The 20,743-nt window shown below is 49.9% G+C and overlaps 3 non-coding genes across 3 annotated transcripts; all 3 read right to left on the reverse strand.

The window, feature by feature from the left end:
* Positions 1-1,069: 1,069 nt before the first annotated feature.
* On the reverse strand, positions 1,070-1,141 carry Trnag-ucc (transfer RNA glycine (anticodon UCC)). The gene has a single exon. It is a non-coding gene; the product is annotated as a tRNA-Gly (tRNA).
* A 1,930-nt stretch (positions 1,142-3,071) lies between these two features.
* Trnag-ucc (transfer RNA glycine (anticodon UCC)) lies at positions 3,072-3,143 on the reverse strand. The gene has a single exon. It is a non-coding gene; the product is annotated as a tRNA-Gly (tRNA).
* Positions 3,144-5,833: 2,690 nt separating this feature from the next.
* Trnag-ucc (transfer RNA glycine (anticodon UCC)) lies at positions 5,834-5,905 on the reverse strand. The gene has a single exon. It is a non-coding gene; the product is annotated as a tRNA-Gly (tRNA).
* Between the last annotated feature and the right edge of the window lie 14,838 nt (positions 5,906-20,743).

Consider the following 20,743-nt stretch of genomic DNA (forward strand, 5'->3'; position numbering starts at 1 on the left):
AGAATCAGTACGCTAATGAAATTTGGGTTTCATCGTGTTGCTTGGTAAGGTCTCTTTTTTTTGGGGGAGGTGCGGTACTGCTGTGAATCGTGGGCTTCCTCGTGTTGCTTGTTTTTTTTTTGTTTTTTTTTGAGGGGGGTGCCTATCATTTTGTCAAATTGTCTGACTATAAGAATATTCACCACGTATCCACTTACAAGTCTAGATATTCATATATTGCTCGGGGTGTCTACCTACACATAGCTACCCACAAGCCACCACCTCTACCCCTCCGTCGTGCAGCACACATGTTGATGGCATCCAAGTTCAAGTTTTCACTACCTATATAATAAACACTTTTACTACCCCCCCCCTCTCTCTCTCTCTCTCTCTCTCTCTCTCTCTCTCTCTCTCACTCTCTCTCTCTCTCTCTCTCTCTCTTAATTTCGACGGATCCATCTATTTGTCCAACCAGATCGTCCATCCATCACTCACGGAACAACTTCAATGCGCCGAGAAAGGCATCCGCATGGCAGTGGGGCAGCGGCAGGGAAGGGCAGCCAGGGTTGGGGCTGGGGCTGCGATGACTATCCCTCATGTGCCTAACACCATAAATATGACCTGCTTGATTGATTGTTTCAAGATTAATTTTGTGCCCTATGTAGAGGGAATATGAGCCTCTATCTGATGACGGCACATTACGCCATGGCTTCATGAACTTGCTACCTTGGTGGCGGGAAAGGTGCTCATAGGGTGCCTTGGCCCTAAGTGCTAAAGAGAGGCATGGGGGAGATTTATGACCAGTGACAAGGTAATGAGGCCCTCCAGTTTGGGCGTGTTGCTCGTCGTGCAGACGCAAGGGCTGACGCCGCCGGAGTCTGTCTGTAAATGTGTCTGACATGTCACTGTACATGGCAGGAATAAGCCGTAAAATGTAACTACAACACTTCCGCTGTCAACACAATGCAACACATTGCCTTCACTACACTACACCTCACTACAAGCAATACATCGTTCATGCGTGCACCAGTATAAAGATAAGTGGAGATTGGAGAGGGGAGAGAGTACGAATAAAAGTATGCGTAACGACTGCGATGGCCGGGAATCGAACCCGGGTCAACTGCTTGGAAGGCAGCTATGCTCACCACTATACCACCATCGCCTTGTTGTCACAGAGAATCAGTGCGCTAATGAAGTTTGGGTTTCATCGTGTTACTTGGTAAGGTCTCTTTTTTGGGAGGTGCGGTACTGCTGCGAATCGTGGGCTTCATCGTGTTGCTTGTTTTTTTTTTTTTTTGGGGGGGGGGTGGGGGGTGCCTATCATTTTGTCAAATTGTCTGACTATAAGAATATTCACTACGTATCCACTTACAAGTCTAGATATTCATATATTGCTCGGGGTGTCTACCTACACATAGCTACCCACAAGCCACCACCTCTACCCCTCCGTCGTGCAGCACACATGTTGATGGCATCCAAGTTCAAGTTTTCACTACCTATATAATAAACACTTTTACTACCCCCCCCTCTCTCTCTCTCTCTCTCTCTCTCTCTCTCTCTCTCTCTCTTAATTTCGACGGATCCATCTATTTGTCCAACCAGATCGTCCATCCATCACTCACGGAGGATTTGCACAAAATTTCAGCTTGGTCGGATAGATGGGAGATGCCCTTTAACGTAGACAAGTGCCAGGTCCTTCAAGTTGGAACGAGGAATAAGAAGTTTGAATATGAAATGCGCGGCGTTAAACTCAAAAGCGTTCAATGCGTCAAAGACTTGGGGGTCAAAATCGCGTCAAACCTCAAATTCTCACAGCAATGCATCGATGCAGCAAATAAAGCGAACAGAATGTTGGGCTTCATTAAAAGAAACTTTGTATTCAAGAATAAAGATGTAATACTCCCGCTCTACAACAGTTTAGTCAGACCCCACTTGGAATATGCGGTACAGTTTTGGTCTCCCCACCATGCAAAGGATATTGCTAAATTAGAAGGTGTTCAGCGTCGGGCAACGAAAATGATCCCTTCCTTGCGCAACAAATCCTACGAAGAAAGGCTTTCTACCCTTAACATGTTCTCTTGAGAAACGTCGCCTCCGAGGAAAACTGATCGAATGTTTTAAAATACTTAATGGTTTCACGAATGTAGACAGATCAACATTGTTTATGATCGATGACACTTTGCGCACGAGGAACAATGGCGTAAAACTCAGATGTAGACAAGTAAATTCAGACTGCACCAAATTTTTCTTCACCAACGTTGTAGTGCGAGAATGGAATAAGCTTCCACCATCAGTGGTCCAGTGTAACACGATTGACTCCTTCAAAAATAAGCTCGACCGTCACTTCCTTCAACTTAATATCAACTAGAGTAGAAATGCAACGTTTTGGAGTCTTCTGATTAATGTAAAATCACTTAGGTTTAAGGACAGACCACCAAGTCTGGACCATGGGGTCTGTGTGGTCTGATTTTCTATGTAAATCTATGTAAATCTATGGAACAACTTCAATGCGCCGAGAAAGGCATCCGCATGGCAGTGGGACAGCGGCAGGGAAGGGCAGCCAGGGTTGGGGCTGGGGCTGCGATGACTATCCCTCATGTGCCTAACACCATAAATATGACCTGCTTGATTGATTGTTTCAAGATTAATTTTGTGCCCTATGTAGAGGGAATATGAGCCTCTATCTGATGACGGCACATTACGCCATGGCTTCATGAACTTGCTACCTTGGTGGCGGGAAAGGTGCTCATAGGGTGCCTTGGCCCTAAGTGCTAAAGAGAGGCATGGGGGAGATTTATGACCAGTGACAAGGTAATGAGGCCCTCCAGTTTGGGCGTGTTGCTCGTCGTGCAGACGCAAGGGCTGACGCCGCCGGAGTCTGTCTGTAAATGTGTGTCTGACATGTCACTGTACATGGCAGGAATAAGCCGTAAAATGTAACTACAACACTTCCGCTGTCAACACAATGCAACACATTGCCTTCACTACACTACACCTCACTACAAGCAATACATCGTTCATGCGTGCACCAGTATAAAGATAAGTGGAGATTGGAGAGGGGAGAGAGTACGAATAAAAGTATGCGTAACGACTGCGATGGCCGGGAATCGAACCCGGGTCAACTGCTTGGAAGGCAGCTATGCTCACCACTATACCACCATCGCCTTGTTGTCACAGAGAATCAGTGCGCTAATAAAGTTTGGGTTTCATCGTGTTACTTGGTAAGGTCTCTTTTTTGGGAGGTGCGGTACTGCTGCGAATCGTGGGCTTCATCGTGTTGCTTGTTTTTTTTTTTTTTTTTTTTTTTTTTTTTTTGAGGGGGGTGCCTATCATTTTGTCAAATTGTCTGACTATAAGAATATTCACCACGTATCCACTTACAAGTCTAGATATTCATATATTGCTCGGGGTGTCTACCTACACATAGCTACCCACAAGCCACCACCTCTACCCCTCCGTCGTGCAGCACACATGTTGATGGCATCCAAGTTCAAGTTTTCACTACCTATATAATAAACACTTTTACTACCCCCCCCTCTCTCCATTCACTTAAAACAAATAAAAGTCCTGGACCTGACAAAGTATATCCAACTCTACTGAAAGAAACAAAGAGCGAAATACTCTCCTCCCTCACAACCGTATTCAATATGTCCTTGCGACAAGGCATCGTCCCTTCAGATTGGAAAAAGGCTAACGTGACACCGATTTTCAAGAAAGGAGACAAAAAAGTACCAGGTAATTACAGGCCCATTAGTCTAACTTCGGTTGTAGGTAAGCTACTTGAGGGCATAATTAGAGACAAAATTGTGAATTACCTTGAAAGCCACTCATTGATTGGGGACTCACAACATGGCTTCCGAAACAAAAGATCCTGCCTATCAAACCTATTAACCTTTTATAACGACCTCTTCACTGTTTATGACGTAACCAAATCACTGGACGTAGTCTATCTTGATTTCCAGAAAGCGTTTGATAAAGTCCCGCATCATAAATTACTTTACAAATTAAAGCAAATAGGTATTGACGGTCAAGTAAACCAATGGATCGCGAATTGGTTGAGCAACAGACAACAAAGAGTAGTGATCGACGGATTTAACTCAGAGTGGGCGCCTGTCACTAGTGGCGTCCGTCAGGGCTCGGTCCTTGGCCCAGTGCTCTTCATTATTTACATCAACGACGTGGATGTTGGACTCAATAACCGCATTAGTAAATTTGCAGACGACACAAAGATTGGCAACTCGGTTCTCACTGACGAAGACAGGCAAAGCCTCCAAGAGGATTTGCACAAAATTTCAGCTTGGTCGGATAGATGGGAGATGCCCTTTAACGTAGACAAGTGCCAGGTCCTTCAAGTTGGAACGAGGAATAAGAAGTTCGATTACGAAATGCGCGGCGTTAAACTCAAAAGCGTTCAATGCGTCAAAGACTTGGGGGTCAAAATCGCGTCAAACCTCAAATTCTCACAGCAATGCATCGATGCAGCAAATAAAGCGAACAGAATGTTGGGCTTCATTAAAAGAAACTTTGTATTCAAGAATAAAGATGTAATACTCTGCTCTACAACAGTTTAGTCAGACCCCACTTGGAATATGCGGTACAGTTTTGGTCTCCCCACCATGCAAAGGATATTGCTAAATTAGAAGGTGTTCAGCGTCGGGCAACGAAAATGATCCCTTCCTTGCGCAACAAATCCTACGAAGAAAGGCTTTCTACCCTTAACATGTTCTCTCTTGAGAAACGTCGCCTCCGAGGAAAACTGATCGAATGTTTTAAAATACTTAATGGTTTCACGAATGTAGACAGATCAACATTGTTTATGATCGATGACACTTTGCGCACGAGGAACAATGGCGTAAAACTCAGATGTAGACAAGTAAATTCAGACTGCACCAAATTTTTCTTCACCAACGTTGTAGTGCGAGAATGGAATAAGCTTCCACCGTCAGTGGTCCAGTGTAACACGATTGACTCCTTCAAAAATAAGCTCGACCGTCACTTCCTTCAACTTAATATCAACTAGAGTAGAAATGCAACGTTTTGGAGTCTTCTGATTAATGTAAAATCACTTAGGTTTAAGGACAGACCACCAAGTCTGGACCATGGGGTCTGTGTGGTCTGATTTTCTATGTAAATCTATGTAAATCTCTCTCTCTCTCTCTCTCTCTCTCTCTCTCTCTCTCTCTCTCTCTCTCTCTCTCTCTCTTAATTTCGACGGATCCATCTATTTGTCCAACCAGATCGTCCATCCATCACTCACGGAACAACTTCAATGCGCCGAGAAAGGCATCCGCATGGCAGTGGGGCAGCGGCAGGGAAGGGCAGCCAGGGTTGGGGCTGGGGCTGCGATGACTATCCCTCATGTGCCTAACACCATAAATATGACCTGCTTGATTGATTGTTTCAAGATTAATTTTGTGCCCTATGTAGAGGGAATATGAGCCTCTATCTGATGACGGCACATTACGCCATGGCTTCATGAACTTGCTACCTTGGTGGCGGGAAAGGTGCTCATAGGGTGCCTTGGCCCTAAGTGCTAAAGAGAGGCATGGGGGAGATTTATGACCAGTGACAAGGTAATGAGGCCCTCCAGTTTGGGCGTGTTGCTCGTCGTGCAGACGCAAGGGCTGACGCCGCCGGAGTCTGTCTGTAAATGTGTGTCTGACATGTCACTGTACATGGCAGGAATAAGCCGTAAAATGTAACTACAACACTTCCGCTGTCAACACAATGCAACACATTGCCTTCACTACACTACACCTCACTACAAGCAATACATCGTTCATGCGTGCACCAGTATAAAGATAAGTGGAGATTGGAGAGGGGAGAGAGTACGAATATATGTATGCGTAACGACTGCGATGGCCGGGAATCGAACCCGGGTCAACTGCTTGGAAGGCAGCTATGCTCACCACTATACCACCATCGCTTTGTTGTCACAGAGAATCAGTGCGCTAATGAAGTTTGGTAAGGTCTCTTTTTTGGGAGGTGCGGTACTGCTGCGAATCGTGGGCTTCATCGTGTTGCTTGTTTTTTTTTTTTTTTTGGGGGGGGGGTGGGGGGTGCCGATCATTTTGTCAAATTGTCTGACTATAAGAATATTCACTACGTATCCACTTACAAGTCTAGATATTCATATATTGCTCGGGGTGTCTACCTACACATAGCTACCCACAGGCCACCACCTCTCCCCCTCCGTCGTGCAGCACACATGTTGATGGCATCCAAATTCAAGTTTTCACTACCTATATAATAAACACTTTTACTACCCCCCCCCCCCCTCTCTCTCTCTCTCTCTCTCTCTCTCTCTCTCTCTCTCTCTCTCACTCTCTCTCTCTCTCTCTCTCTCTCTTAATTTCGACGTATCCATCTATTTGTCCAAACAGATCATCCATCACTCATGGAACAACTTCAATGCGCCGAGAAAGGCATCCGCATGGCAGTGGGGCAGCGGCAGGGAAGGGCAGGCCACTACGTATATATCCATATCAGACCCTATGACATACCGTTTTTCGCAAATTTCTTTCAAACGAAGACTCGGATCCTCATGGGACTTTGGCACAGATTGCTTCACACACTCCGCTAATTTTTGACGTTATTGTGCATTGCCAGATGCGGTTAATTACGGCGTTTACTCTTGACTGTGATGGCAAAACCTGCGTGAGCCACTTACACATTAGAACAGGTGAGGCGTGACGTATTTGTGACGTGTATCCACCACCTACCTCCACCCCTGGCTTCCCCTACTCCCATCCCTCCCTTTCCCTCCCTCCTCCTTCTCCCCCGCACTCTCTCCCACCGCCCTCTTTCTCCCCCCTCCCCCTCCCCCCTCTCTCTCTCTCTCTCTCTCTCTCTCTCTCTCTCTCTCTCTCTCTCTCTCTCGGTATACATGCCATATGAAGCGTTGCACACATACGACTTGTCTATAATGGCGGATAACTCGAAAGTATATGCTAAGTATGGTAGGGTGTTTTCTGCACGCGACCTTAATTCCTGCTCCAGCGTAACTGAATGTTGCTTAAGTGCTGTGTGAGGTTTGTTTGGCAATTATACACCCATTGAAAGTTGTACGAGTATATGACCCTCCTTCCCACAGGTTACGTTGACCGTATGATGGGATGAAGCACGTAGCTGACGCTTGATCATTTATAGGAAATCGCGTAAGAGACGGAAAGGAATAGGGGTGGAATTGAAGCGGGAATTCATTGCAGAGTAAAAACGTGAAACGAAATTGGAGAAATATATGAATAATTTATTCTGATGTTAGGAAAAGACTGCCATACGATGTGTTCATGTAGATATGTTAAAAAGTCATAGAAAACAAAAATTGACAGCTCGCCAAGGCCCTCTAAGTGAAGCCTGCCTGGGGCCGCGGGTGTGCCCAGTTGCTCATAAACCAACGGCTTCACACACCTCACTCCCACCCTGTTTCCTGACCCCAACATTTATTTTTACGAAAACCTGATACCACCAACATCTTCCTGAGAAAATTCTGCATCACATTAGCATAAAATTGTAACAATAATGTAAAATTACCCATACGAAAATCAGAGTTAAGTGAATTATGGAGTACACATTTCTTGCACTTATTTCCCTTCAACTCCTTAATATTCAGCTGGTTTTCGTCGCATCACTTTTTAAGCCCAGATCCTAAATCTGCATGCGTTTCTGCTTCTGATGGTGTGTGGTACGTCCCGAGGTAAAAATATGCATAGGGTCAAAATCGCCTCCGAACACAAGCTGCACCGTTTCATTCGCCTCGGTATTTGTTTACTTAGACTCGCCGCTGCCCTATAGAGGGGTTGCACTGACGTCACACCGCTTCGCTTTTGTTTTAGGAAAACAACTGTCAGCCATTTTGGGAGGCAAGAACGATCAGCTGAGCCCCTGCCCCCTGATGATGAGTAGCCCGTGCCTCCCGTCTTCATGACACAATCTAAGTGAATATGCAAATAATCTGGAGAGTGAGGCTAGGCTTCGTTATATAACTATCCATTAGGCTGCCAAATGATGATGGACATACAGTATTGTTATGCCGGATGTATTACTTGGGTTCCGTGTCGCCGTCACAAGACTCCGTGGGAGGGAGATATGTAAACACTTTGCACAACTTCTGTAGTTTAATATTCTTCCTTAGTAGTACACTTCACTCTTGACTCTTCACTGGCCACTAGCTTGCTATGACTGGGACTGTCTCCTCTCGCCCTCTTCTCCTATATATATCCAGAACAGTACAGTCTAGAACGTTACAGTATATTTTAGATCATACAAGAACATGTAGCAAAAATATGTGCGAGTTGGCAACACTTCCCGCCTGGCGCCTGGCCGCTAGCCCCGCGGGGCGCGGACGGGGCCTTGCTCCCCGCCCCCCTGCTCGCTCCACCCGGAGCCTTCTAGAGGCCCATAGACGCCGGGGGAAGCTTCCAGCACAACAGTATATACATTTATTATCAAACTTCAAGATATATTTGATGATAAGAACAATGAATATATGACTAATTTAACCCCGGGCATCCCCGGGCGGTGTTTAGTAAGAACATAAGAACGTAAGGGGTTCGCAAAAAGCCCACTGACCTATACTTGGCAGCCCCTGTCTACCTACCGCGAGTGGCAGTGTAGCACCTCTCAGTAACAGTAATAGATGGGCCACTAAAACACACAGTAATAGATGGACACTAACACACACAGTAATAGATGGCCACTAACACCCACCCACACAGTAATAGATACACTAACACCCACACCCACACAGTAATAGATGGACACTAATACCCACACCCACACAGTAATTAATAGATGGGCCACTAACACACCCACCCACACAGTAATAGATGGACACTAACACCCACACTCACACAGTAATAGATGGACACTAACACACCCACCCACACAGTAATAGATACACTAACACCCACACCCACACAGTAATTAATAGATGGGCCACTAACACACCCATCCACACAGTAATAGATGGACACTAACACCCACACCCACACAGTAATAGATGGACACTAACACACCCACCCACACAGTAATAGATGGACAGTAACACACCCACCCACACAGTAAGAGATGGACACTAACACCCACACCCACACAGTAATAGATGGACACTAACACACCCACCCACACAGTAAGAGATGGACACTAACACCCACACCCACACAGTAATAGATACACTAACACCCACGCTCACACAGTAATAGATGGACACTAACACCCACACCCACACAGTAATAGATACACTAACACTCACACCCACACAGTAAGAGATGGACACTAACACCCACACCCACACAGTAATAGATGGACACACCCACACCCACACAGTAATAAATGGACACTGACACCCACACCCACACAGTAAGAGATGGACACTAACACACCCACCCACACAGTAAGAGATGGACACTAACACACCCACCCACACAGTAATAGATGGCCACTAACACACCCACCCACACAGCAAGAGATGGACACTAACACACCCACCCACACAGTAAGAGATGGACACTAACACCCACACCCACACAGTGGTGCCGTGAAGACAATGAAGAGTAGTAATAGCCAGTGTGACGTCGACGCCGCCAAACCATCCAGCCGACGCCGGTGTTGTGCGAAATAACTTGACCGACAAATAATTAGTAACATCGGTATCTGCGCATGCGCGGCTAGAACTCGTGAGTATTTCGCACGTAGACGTGCGAAATAATTATCAACCTGCGAAATGATTATAAATAGCCCAGTTCATACTCACACTGTTCTCTTTAGGTTTATAAAGCAACAGTAAGCGTGTAGGGTAATAATAAAGTTTGTGAGATATAAATAAAAGCCTCCTCAAGCAAGATATATCATAATGAGTCTCTAAATTATGATCGTCAATGCACTGATAGGTATTTTTTCTTATGTGGCTTCCTGACCTGCCATTGCAGGCCACACATTCATCAAAAGATAGCCTTAGGTAATCACGGAATAAGCAAGTTTGTTCATACAATCTTCAGTATTATAATAATTAATCAACTCGTGCGTATTTCGCACGTATAGAACCTGCGAAATTATTATAGCTCAGCTCGTGCTCACAGTCATGCACTGATAGATATTCTTCTTCTTGTGGCTTCCTGACCTGCCATTACAGGCCACATGCATCACAAGATAGCTGTGACCGTGGTATCTGAGTTTGTTCATACAATCTTCAGTAATTTAATAAACTCGTGCGTATGTCGCACATAATTTTATTATAGGACCTGCGAAATTAATTTATTATAGCTCAGCTCGTGCTCACAGTCATGCACTGGAAGATATTCTTCTTCTTATGGCTTCGTGACCTGCCATTAAAGGCCACATGCATCACAAGATAGCTTTATGTGACCAGAATCTGAGTTTGTTCATACAATCTTCAGTAATGCAATTAATTGAGCATTTTCACACCATCCCTGGTATAGAAAACGAACTTGTGACCGAGCCTCTTCTTTATCTCTTTCTCTTAATGTCCAGCATCATAGAGTGCTCCCCTAACACATTAACAATAACTTGAGATACTCTCTGTTGATATTGTAACCTTCCTGTAACCTCACCCAGGCGCCCGAAAACCCCGTCAGCGTCCCCAGGAGACTCACCGCTCCTTGTGGCTGGCGTCCAACGTCTGGATGGGCTACTCACGTTACTTCCGGGTCCTTGGTCCCCTGAGGTGCGACTCCCAGGCGTGTGTGCCACCCTGTGTTCCCTCCGAGAGCGACAGCGTGCGTGAAATCCAGCCTCTGGCCACCAGTGCACTTTACTGTGGAGAAAGCAAACCCCTTCCACTTCGGCGGGCTCAGAGAAACACAATCCGCCGGTTTAACGTGGTTTATTTCCTTTGTCACAGTTCCCACACTGTTCCACCGGGGTCCGGCCACTTGTTGACCGTCGAAACCCTCTAATAAAGTCCACAAACCCAAACACCGCCAATGCCAGGCACTTTCTCCAAGGGGGTCCGTGCGCCGCCACGCTACGAGCCTCAGGTCCCGACCGAGGTTCGAATCCAACTGCCTCTGCCTGCCGGCGTCCCCCAAGGCCCTCGTGCGCGCCCCAATCACAGGACTTCCCGCTCGGTGACGTCACTTCCTGGCGGGAACCTCAGGCAGCCGTAACATCACCCCCTCTTGTGAAAAGATGGAGCGTCCTCGCTCCCCAAAAAAAGAAAACACACATCCCGCCCAAATAAAGTAAACTCAACTAAACATGTGCTCAGTCACAAACAAAGTCATCCATCTAACCGGGGAGACGCCGCTCCCTCCTGGGCCTCCTTACCTCCGGCCCAAGATTACCTCCTGCAGATGCTCCGTCCAGGGGACACACCTCCTCGCCCGCGTCCTTCTCCAACACCATGGGCTCCGGTTCCCTCGGGTCCAGGTCCTCCTCATCCTCCGTCACCAGGGGGTCCTCGACCCCCAGCCCCAGGTCCGCTTCCTCCTCCTCCTCGCTGCCCGCCAGCGAAGCTTCCTCCTCCCAGGAGAAGTCCCCGGGACCGTGGTACCGCCAGAGCCGGTCCGCGTGCACCACCATGGCACGCCTGTGAGGCCCCTGTCGTATGCGGAATGTGACGTCAGAAAGGACCCGTTCCACGTCGTAGGGCCCCTCCCAGGGACTCTGGAGCTTGGGAGACAACCCTTTCTTCCTCCGAGGGTTGTGCAACCACACTTTGTCCCCCTCCTTGAAAGGTGGTGACTTGGCCCGCCGATCGTACCGGTCTTTCATCGTCTCGCCCGACACCTTCAGGTTAGCCCTCACCTGATGGTGTACTTGCTGGAGACGGTCCTGGGGGGCGATAGCGTAGGGGGTGACTGTAGTGGGCATCTCCTCGTCCGGCGGCCTGCCAGTCACCAGATCCACTGGCAGCCGGAACTCCCGTCCACACATCAGCCGCGCGGGCGTGTACCCAGTCACCTCGTGTTCGGCCGAGCGGTAAGCCATCAGTACCAGGGGGATTTTCAAGTCCCAATCCTCCTGTCCCTCCTGGCAATACTTTGCCAACTCCTGACCTAGGGTGCGGTTGTAGCGTTCCACCATGCCATCTGACTGAGGCCGTAGGGGTGTGGTACGAGTCTTTTTAATGCCCAGCAAGCTACAGCACTCCCGGAACACGGCCGACTCAAACTCCCTCCCTTGGTCGGAGTGCAACTCGTGCGGCACACCAAACCGGGCAAAGAACTCGTCCACCAACACCCCCGCCACTGTGCCCGCCTCATGGTTCGGGAGAGGGAACGCTTCCGGCCACTTAGTAAAATAGTCCATGGCCACGCACACATAGCGATTCCCCCGAACTGTCTTAGGGAATGGGCTACCCTCTCCATGGGTGCCCCTACCTGGTACACCTGTAAGGGAGCCACAGTCCTTCTCCCGGGGCCCATCTTGGCACAACACACGTCACAACTCCTGCACCACTCAGTCGCGTCCTTTCGCATGCCTACCCAGTACACACGCTGCTTTAACCTCCCGAGGGTCTTACGCACACCGAAGTGGCCGCTCGCACTACCACCGTGAGCCTCGCGCACCAGTTCCTTTCTCATTTTCCCAGGAACTATTGTCTGCCAGAAGGCCACACCGCCGCCACTTGTCTCCCACCGCCTCTGCAGCACCCCATCACTCAGGCGTAGCACTGCCCACTGTTGCCACAACGCCTTAGCTGCAGGGCTCAACGGTGCAACACTTTCCCAAGGCGGTTTTTCCTCGCCTTCTTCCCGCAGTGTCACTATGGGCCCAATGTCCGCGTCCTCCCGCTGGGCCTGTCCGAGGTCCTCTCCCCAACTAGTGTCACTGGCAACCGCGGCAGCCTTCACGCTCACAGGCTCCCCCTCCCGGCGGCTGCAATGCGCACAGTCACTTTCGCAGGGCCGGCGACTTAAACTGTCCGCATTACCGTGCAGTTTCCCCGGCCGGTACTCAATGTGGTAGTCGTGCTGTTCAAGCTTGCCAATCCACCTGGCCAGCTGACCCTCCGGGTTCCTGAGGTTCTTTAACCACCTCAGCGCAGCATGGTCCGTCCTGACCTTGAACTTGGCCCCGTACAAGTACGGATGGAAGTGATCTAGAGCCTGAATCACTGCCAACAACTCCTTACGTGTGACGCAATAGTTCCTCTCTGGCGCAGAGAACTTCCGGCTGAAGTAGGAGACAACCCATTCCTGCCCATCCTTTTCCTGGGACAGAACTGCTCCCACGCCCTCAGCACTAGCGTCGCAGTCCAGAATGTACACCTTTGTGGGGTCAGGGTACGGTAACACAGGGGCATTAGCAAGGGCCTCCTTCAACTCCTCAAAAGCCCGTTGACAGTCCTCGCTCCAGTGAAAGCAGGCCCCTTTCCGAGTCAAGTGGTGGAGTGGCGCTGCGGTCTGAGCAAACCCCTTCACGAACCGCCGGTAGTACGTGCACAGTCCGATAAACCCACGAACTTCAGTCACACTACGTGGCACCGGCCACTCCTTTACTGACTCAACTTTACCCGGGTCTGTTTTCACCCCCTCACTAGTCACTATGTGCCCCAGGAACGGCACTTCCCTCCGGAAAAGACAGCACTTCTTAGAACTCAGTTTCACATTAGCCGCCCTGAGCCTGTCCAGCACTGTTTTTAACCTTTCCAGAGCCAGCTTGAACGAGTCCCCGTACACTAGTACATCGTCCAAGTACACCAGGGCGCTTTTCCAGAGCAACCCTTCCAGCACACGCTCCATCAAACGCTCAAACGTTGCCGGGGCATTCACTAGTCCGAAACTCATTACCTTGAACTGGTACAGTCCTTGCCCAGACGAGAAGGCCGTCTTCTCTCTGTCCTCCTCCGCTACCTCAACCTGGTGGTAGCCGGACTTCAGATCCAAGGTCGAGAACCACTGTGCCCCCGTGAGCGTATCCAGCGTGTCATCCACCCTCGGGAGAGGGTAAGAGTCCTTTGTCGTCACCGCGTTAAGGCCCCGATAGTCCACGCAACACCTGGTGGACCCATCCTTCTTCTTAACGAGGACGACAGCGGCACTCCATGGGCTGCACGACTTTTCAATAACCCCTTGTGCGAGCAGCTCCTCCACGGCTTTTTCCACCTCCAGCCGTCGTGCAGGCGCAATCCTCCGGGGCGGCAACTTGACAGGGCGACTGTCTCCTGTGTGGATGTGGTGTTTTACCAGACTGGTCCGGCCCAGGTCATGGTCTCCCTTCGAGAACACATCCGCATACTGAGTCAGCACTTTTCCCACCTCGTCCACCTGTTCTCCGGACAGGCATACCGAGCTCCTCTGCAATAGATCCTGCAGATGAGGTGGAACCCCAGTGCTACTCTCCTGCGTGCCCTCGACCAGACCTACCGGGTCCATAGTCGTCTGTACACCTTCACACCCGTCCGGAACTAGACTCTCCTTCTCCTTCCCTAATCGGCAGCGGTGGCTGGCTTCGGGGGGTGACGCAGCATGGGCTCGGTGAGTCTCGACAGAGACAGCACACTCCACTGCGCCTCCGCCGCCTTCCCTTAGCGGCACCACGTTGCCTCCGACCGCCATGGTCATATCCCCGAAATCCAGCACCGCCCTGCTCCGCTGGAGATAGTCTAGTCCCAGCAAGTTCTCCCCGACGTCAGCCACGAAGACAGGAAGACACTCCTCCGTGCCGCCCACAGTTACCCTGGCATCCACTGGCCCCCTGAGCTGTGTGCAGTGTCCCGTAATCCCACACAGCTGCTGCCTGGTCACCGGGGGCTGTCCGGTTGCCAGCATGCCGTCCTGCACGAACGTGCGCTCGGCGCCCGAGTCCACCGTCAGGTAGCAAGAATTCCCATCCACTTGCCCACCCACCTGAACGGTCCGGGCGCCCTCAGCGCGGCAACTTAGGCGGATTGGGGCTTCTCCTCCGACTGGCGCTTGCCCCCCTCCGCCAGCCCGTCCCGGTTTCCCGCGGCCTCCTTACAGTCTGTGGCGGGGACCAGGGTACACTCTGAAGTCCGGTGACCCTTGCCACAGTTGTAACAGCAGGGCTTGTACTGAGTCGGCCCCGCTCCCGTGCCGCCAGCCTTTCTGCTGCTGTTGCTCCCCGGGCAGTACTTCCTGGAGTGTCCCTGCTGCCCGCACGAGAAACAGTTCCCCTTGAACTCACCTGGGGGTGGTGAAGGACTAGAGAACGACTTCCCTACGCTCCCCTTCTTCGCCTTCACCTTGTAAGGGCTATGGTTCCCGCTGGGTTTCTCCCTTGTTGTCCTGAGAAACGACTCCAGCTCCAAGCCCCTGGCCAAAGCCTCCTGAAGGTCCTTGGGGTGTGCCTGCTGCACATAAATCCTGTTGTTGATTATCGATAGCGTCAACAAACTGATCCCGCAGGAGGATGGTGATCAGCTCCTCACCTGCCCCTGGGTACGCACGGCGCACCAGCACCTCCAAGTCTTGCGCCAACCGTGTCAGGGTTTCCCCCGGGCCTCTTGTCCGAGCCCGAAACCTGGTCCTGAACACCTCAGACTGGTGCTGATGCCCGTACCTCCGCTCCAGAGCAGCTGTCACCTCGCTGTAGGAGCTCCGTTGGGCGGCCGGCAGCTGGTTCAGAACCTCGAGCGCTGCTCCCTTGAGCGCGCACACCAGCTGCAGGGCCATTTCCTCCCGACTCCACTGACGGGCGCTCGCCAGGAGTTCGAATTGTGTCTTATCTGCCTCCCAAGAGACACTCCCATCGAACTCCTGTGGCCGGCGCCTCGTCCCGTCCCGGAGCCGTCGTGTCGTGGAGCTGGTGCACGAGTGGCAGGACTTTACCGAGCCTGGCGGGGAAGGAGGAGGCGATAACACGTTAGCCGGAGTGCCCAGAGGTTGAAACACGGGTGCCGCGGGCGAGAGTCTTGCCGGAACCAGGGGACGAAACCTGCTCCCGTCATCATTAATGTCACTTCCCCCCTCATCCCCACTGCGCTGCTCGTGTACCCTGAGCGGCATGTTTCCCTGAGGGGCGACAAAGCCTTGGCTAGCACCCATAGCCTCGTCAACATACTTCCTTAACTCTCTGGCAACCCCTTCCACTTCAGCCTTAACCTCGGCCTTAGTATACACCTCCTCAAGCACCTCTTCCTTCACCTCCTTTTTAACACGGTTACACTCCTCCGCTAGGTGTACCCTGAGCTCTTTAAATACCCGCTCGGCACTCCCCGCCACCTCCTCCCGCACACTTGCCAGGCTTTCAGTCATGTCTTCCCTCATGCCCGTCATGTCTCCCCTCATGCCCGTCACAGCCTCCACCTGGGCACTGAGGGCGGCCAGCAGGTCCTCCAGGGTAACTTCCTTCCCTGCCATGACTTAGAACACACTACACACAGTCCGTAACAGTCCTAAGCCCGCCCGCTGGGAGGTAAACAACAGCTGATCCTTTTCCCGCTTTTCCGGTCAGCTGACTCCCCCACGCGGCGTCCACGCAGCAAGACCGGACAAGAAAATGGCGACGCGTGCACACAGGACGTAACCCTCCCACACGCTGCCCGTCGCTCTCACACTGTCCTAACACTCCCCGTAGCACCACACGCAACTCCAGCGGCACCCTCAGACAGACCAACAATATCCCGACACCTGACACCACTGTAACCTTCCTGTAACCTCACCCAGGCGCCCGAAAACCCCGTCAGCGTCCCCAGGAGACTCACCGCTCCTTGTGGCTGGCGTCCAACGTCTGGATGGGCTACTCACGTTACTTCCGGGTCCTTGGTCCCCTGAGGTGCGACTCCCAGGCGTGTGTGCCACCCTGTGTTCCCTCCGAGAGCGACAGCGTGCGTGAAATCCAGCCTCTGGCCACCAGTGCACTTTACTGTGGAGAAAGCAAACCCCTTCCACTTCGGCGGGCTCAGAGAAACACAATCCGCCGGTTTAACGTGGTTTATTTCCTTTGTCACAGTTCCCACACTGTTCCACCGGGGTCCGGCCACTTGTTGACCGTCGAAACCCTCTAATAAAGTCCACAAACCCAAACACCGCCAATACCAGGCACTTTCTCCAAGGGGGTCCGTGCGCCGCCACGCTACGAGCCTCAGGTCCCGACCGAGGTTCGAATCCAACTGCCTCTGCCTGCCGGCGTCCCCCAAGGCCCTCGTGCGCGCCCCAATCACAGGACTTCCCGCTCGGTGACGTCACTTCCTGGCGGGAACCTCAGGCAGCCGTAACAATATGAAAACCTACAGATGATAATATTCTAGCTAAAATCCATTAACTAAAGCTGTGAAACAAATTACTTACCTTCTGGCTTCGACTTATTTCGCAGCTCTGTTGTTGTCAGGCTGCGCATACGCAGATTCCGATGTTACTAATTATTTGTCGTTCGACTTATTTCGCACAACACCGGCCCCCAGGTGCCCCCAGGTACACCAGCCCGACCATCATGCTGCTGGGAGAATTCAGTTCAGGTGCAGTGCAGTGTTGAGGCCCGTCACTCAGGTGGACTCATGGTTGGGGCAAGCGGCAAGGCCAAGTGGCATGGGGCAGTGCAGACGTTTTGATGTTCCCACGCCTACCGCTTCTCGGTCCACCTCTTCCTATCTTGTCTCACCGACTGGAGAGATTAGCAGGTCATCACTAAACTGAGTGACGGCCGACACCGCTTCTACCTGCACCCCTGCCATCAACTGCGACCTGACCCTTTTTTGACCTGGGGTTGACCTGGGGCTTAAACACCTGACCCGTCACCCGGAATACCACACCGCCTCCTTCAGCACTAACGCACTGCATTCCACCACCTCACCTCCCCCCCTATACCCCTTTCACATTGTCCTTTTTTTTTCTATTTTATTTCAATATTGTATTTTTAACATGTATATTTTCAGCTTTACAGCTGCAATCACTTAATAAACCGTTTATTATTATTATTATTATTATTATTATTATTATTATTATTATTATTATTATTATTATTATTATTATTATTATTATTATTATTATTATTATTATTATTATTATTATTATTATTATTATTATTATTATTATTAATAGATGGGTCACTAGCACCTACCCACACATTAACAGATGAACACTAACACCCACACCCACAGAGTAACAGATGGACACTAACACCAACACCTACACAGTAATAGATGGGTCACTAACACCCACACCCACACAGTAATAGATGGACACTAACACCCACACCCACACAGTAATAGATGGACATTAACACCCACACCCACACAGTAATAGATGGACACTAACACCCACACCCACACAGTAACAGATGGACACTAACACCCACACCCACACAGTAATAAATGGACACTAACACCCACACCCACACAGTAATAGATGGACACTAACACCCACACCCACACAGTAATAGATGGACATTAACACACCCACCCACACAGTAAGAGATGGACACTAATACACACACTCACACGGTAATAGATGGACACTAACACACCCACCCACACAGTAAGAGATGGACACTAACACCCACACCCACACAGTAAGAGATGGACACTAACACACCCACCCACACAGTAAGAGATGGACACTAACACACCCACCCACACAGTAAGAGATGGACACTAACACACACACTCACACAGTAATATATGGACACTAACACACCCACCCACACAGTAAGAGATGGACACTAACACCCACACCCACACAGTAATAGATGGACACTAACACCCACACCCACACAGTAATAGATGGACACTAACACCCACACCCACACAGTAATAGATGGACACTAACACACCCACCCACACAGTAAGAGATGGACACTAACACACACACACTCACACAGTAATAGATGGACACTAACACCCACACCCACACAGTAATAGATGGACACTAACACACCCACCCACACAGTAAGAGATGGACACTAACACACACACACACTCACACAGTAATAGATGGACACTAACACCCACACCCACACAGTAATAGATGGACACTAACACACCCACCCACACAGTAATAGATGGACACTAACACCCACACCCACACAGTAATAGATGGACACTAACACACCCATCCACACAGTAAGAGATGGACACTAACACCCACACCCACACAGCAATAGATGGACACTAACACACCTACCCACACAGTAATAAATGGGTCACTAACACCCACCCACACAGTAATAGATGGACACTAACACCCACACCCACACAGTAATAGATGGACACTAACACCCACACCCACACAGTAATAGATGGACACTATCACACCCACCCACACAGTAATAAATGGGTCACTAACACCCACACCCACACAGTAATAGATGGACACCAACACCCACACCCACACAGTAATAGATGGACACTATCACCCACCCACACAGTAATAGATGGACACTAACACCCACACCCACACAGTAATAGATGAACACTAACACACCTACTCACACAGCAATAGATGGGTCACTAACACCCACCCACACAGTAATAGATGGACACTAACACACCCAACCACACAGTAATAGATGGGTCACTAACACCCACCCACACAGTAATAGAAGGCCACTAACACACCCACCCACACAGTAACAGATGGACACTAACACACCCACCCACACAGTAATAGATGGGTCACTAACACCCACCCACACAGTAATAGATGGACACTAACACACCCACCCACACAGTAATAGATGGGTCACTAACACCCACCCACACAGTAATAGATGGGCCACAGTAGTGGGTAATGGTGACAGTGACGGGACCAAAAAAATTCGCAAGCATGATCAAGAATTAGCACCAAAAATGACGTCGAAAAATTTTATACGTTGAATTTGCCGGCCGGGGCAGCCAGCCGCGCGGGCAGCCAGCCGCCGAGGGGACCTCCCCACTACCCAACCGGGGAGTGGTGAAAAGCTATCATTGATCTGTTACTTAAAAGCTAAAGCCTAAACCATAACAAGCTCAGTCTTTATCGCAAACATGACGAGCGCGGACGAACATATAATATACCTTAGTAGCCTAGGATGCCGCGATCTTTATCCCGATAACGTGCCAGGTTCATTTAAAAATTAAATCATACCGTTAAATTTACACCCCGACCGAGATTATCAGGTTGCCTTACACGGTATTTTTATTCCTAGAGAAGTATACACCCTCCATCGAGAAGACAAAGAAGCCATAGTGGAAGTTTACACAGAAACGCTCAATGACACCTCAGGAAAACAGTTGCGGTACTCGCTGTCTCCCTCGAAAAATATAACGAGCAAGCAAATAAGCGCAATTGTGGCTGACCTTAATACATACTGGCAAGCTATTTTAAATGGAGTGTTTGGGTTTACAAATTACAAGGATTATTTTGATGGAGAAGGCGGAATACTGAGTTGGACCAAAAATTTTGTATGCTACCACAAACGCTCTATAGATGGCTGCGGTAATCTAAATTATTGCAAAATAAGTTTGTTATTTAAGCCCAGATTGGCGGCTATTCTTGGATTTATTCCTAATCATTACTATGATATATTCGTCACGGATGAGGAGTCACATTACTCGCTTCGCCAGGTAAATGCCGATTTCCCGCCAGACCCCCACGCCGACGTGGACTATCTCCACCTCTATTGCGACATAATCCAGCCCACGCGATTTGCTAGCCAAACTGTGAACATTTTAGCCACTCTCCCTTACGGTGGGAGTAGCAATTATTACTCAGTGCAAAGACCTCTGTATAAAAAGTTGGCGAAGAACGCTATAGATTCAGTGGCGGTAGTGGTGACGGATCAGTATGGACGAAAAATATACTTCGAAGAAAACCGCTCGGCCACGATCGTCTTGCACATTACACCCACCCACCCTCTCTTT

The sequence above is a fragment of the Eriocheir sinensis genome, chromosome 12, assembly GCF_024679095.1.
Source record: "Eriocheir sinensis breed Jianghai 21 chromosome 12, ASM2467909v1, whole genome shotgun sequence".
Lineage (NCBI taxonomy): Eukaryota > Metazoa > Arthropoda > Malacostraca > Decapoda > Varunidae > Eriocheir > Eriocheir sinensis.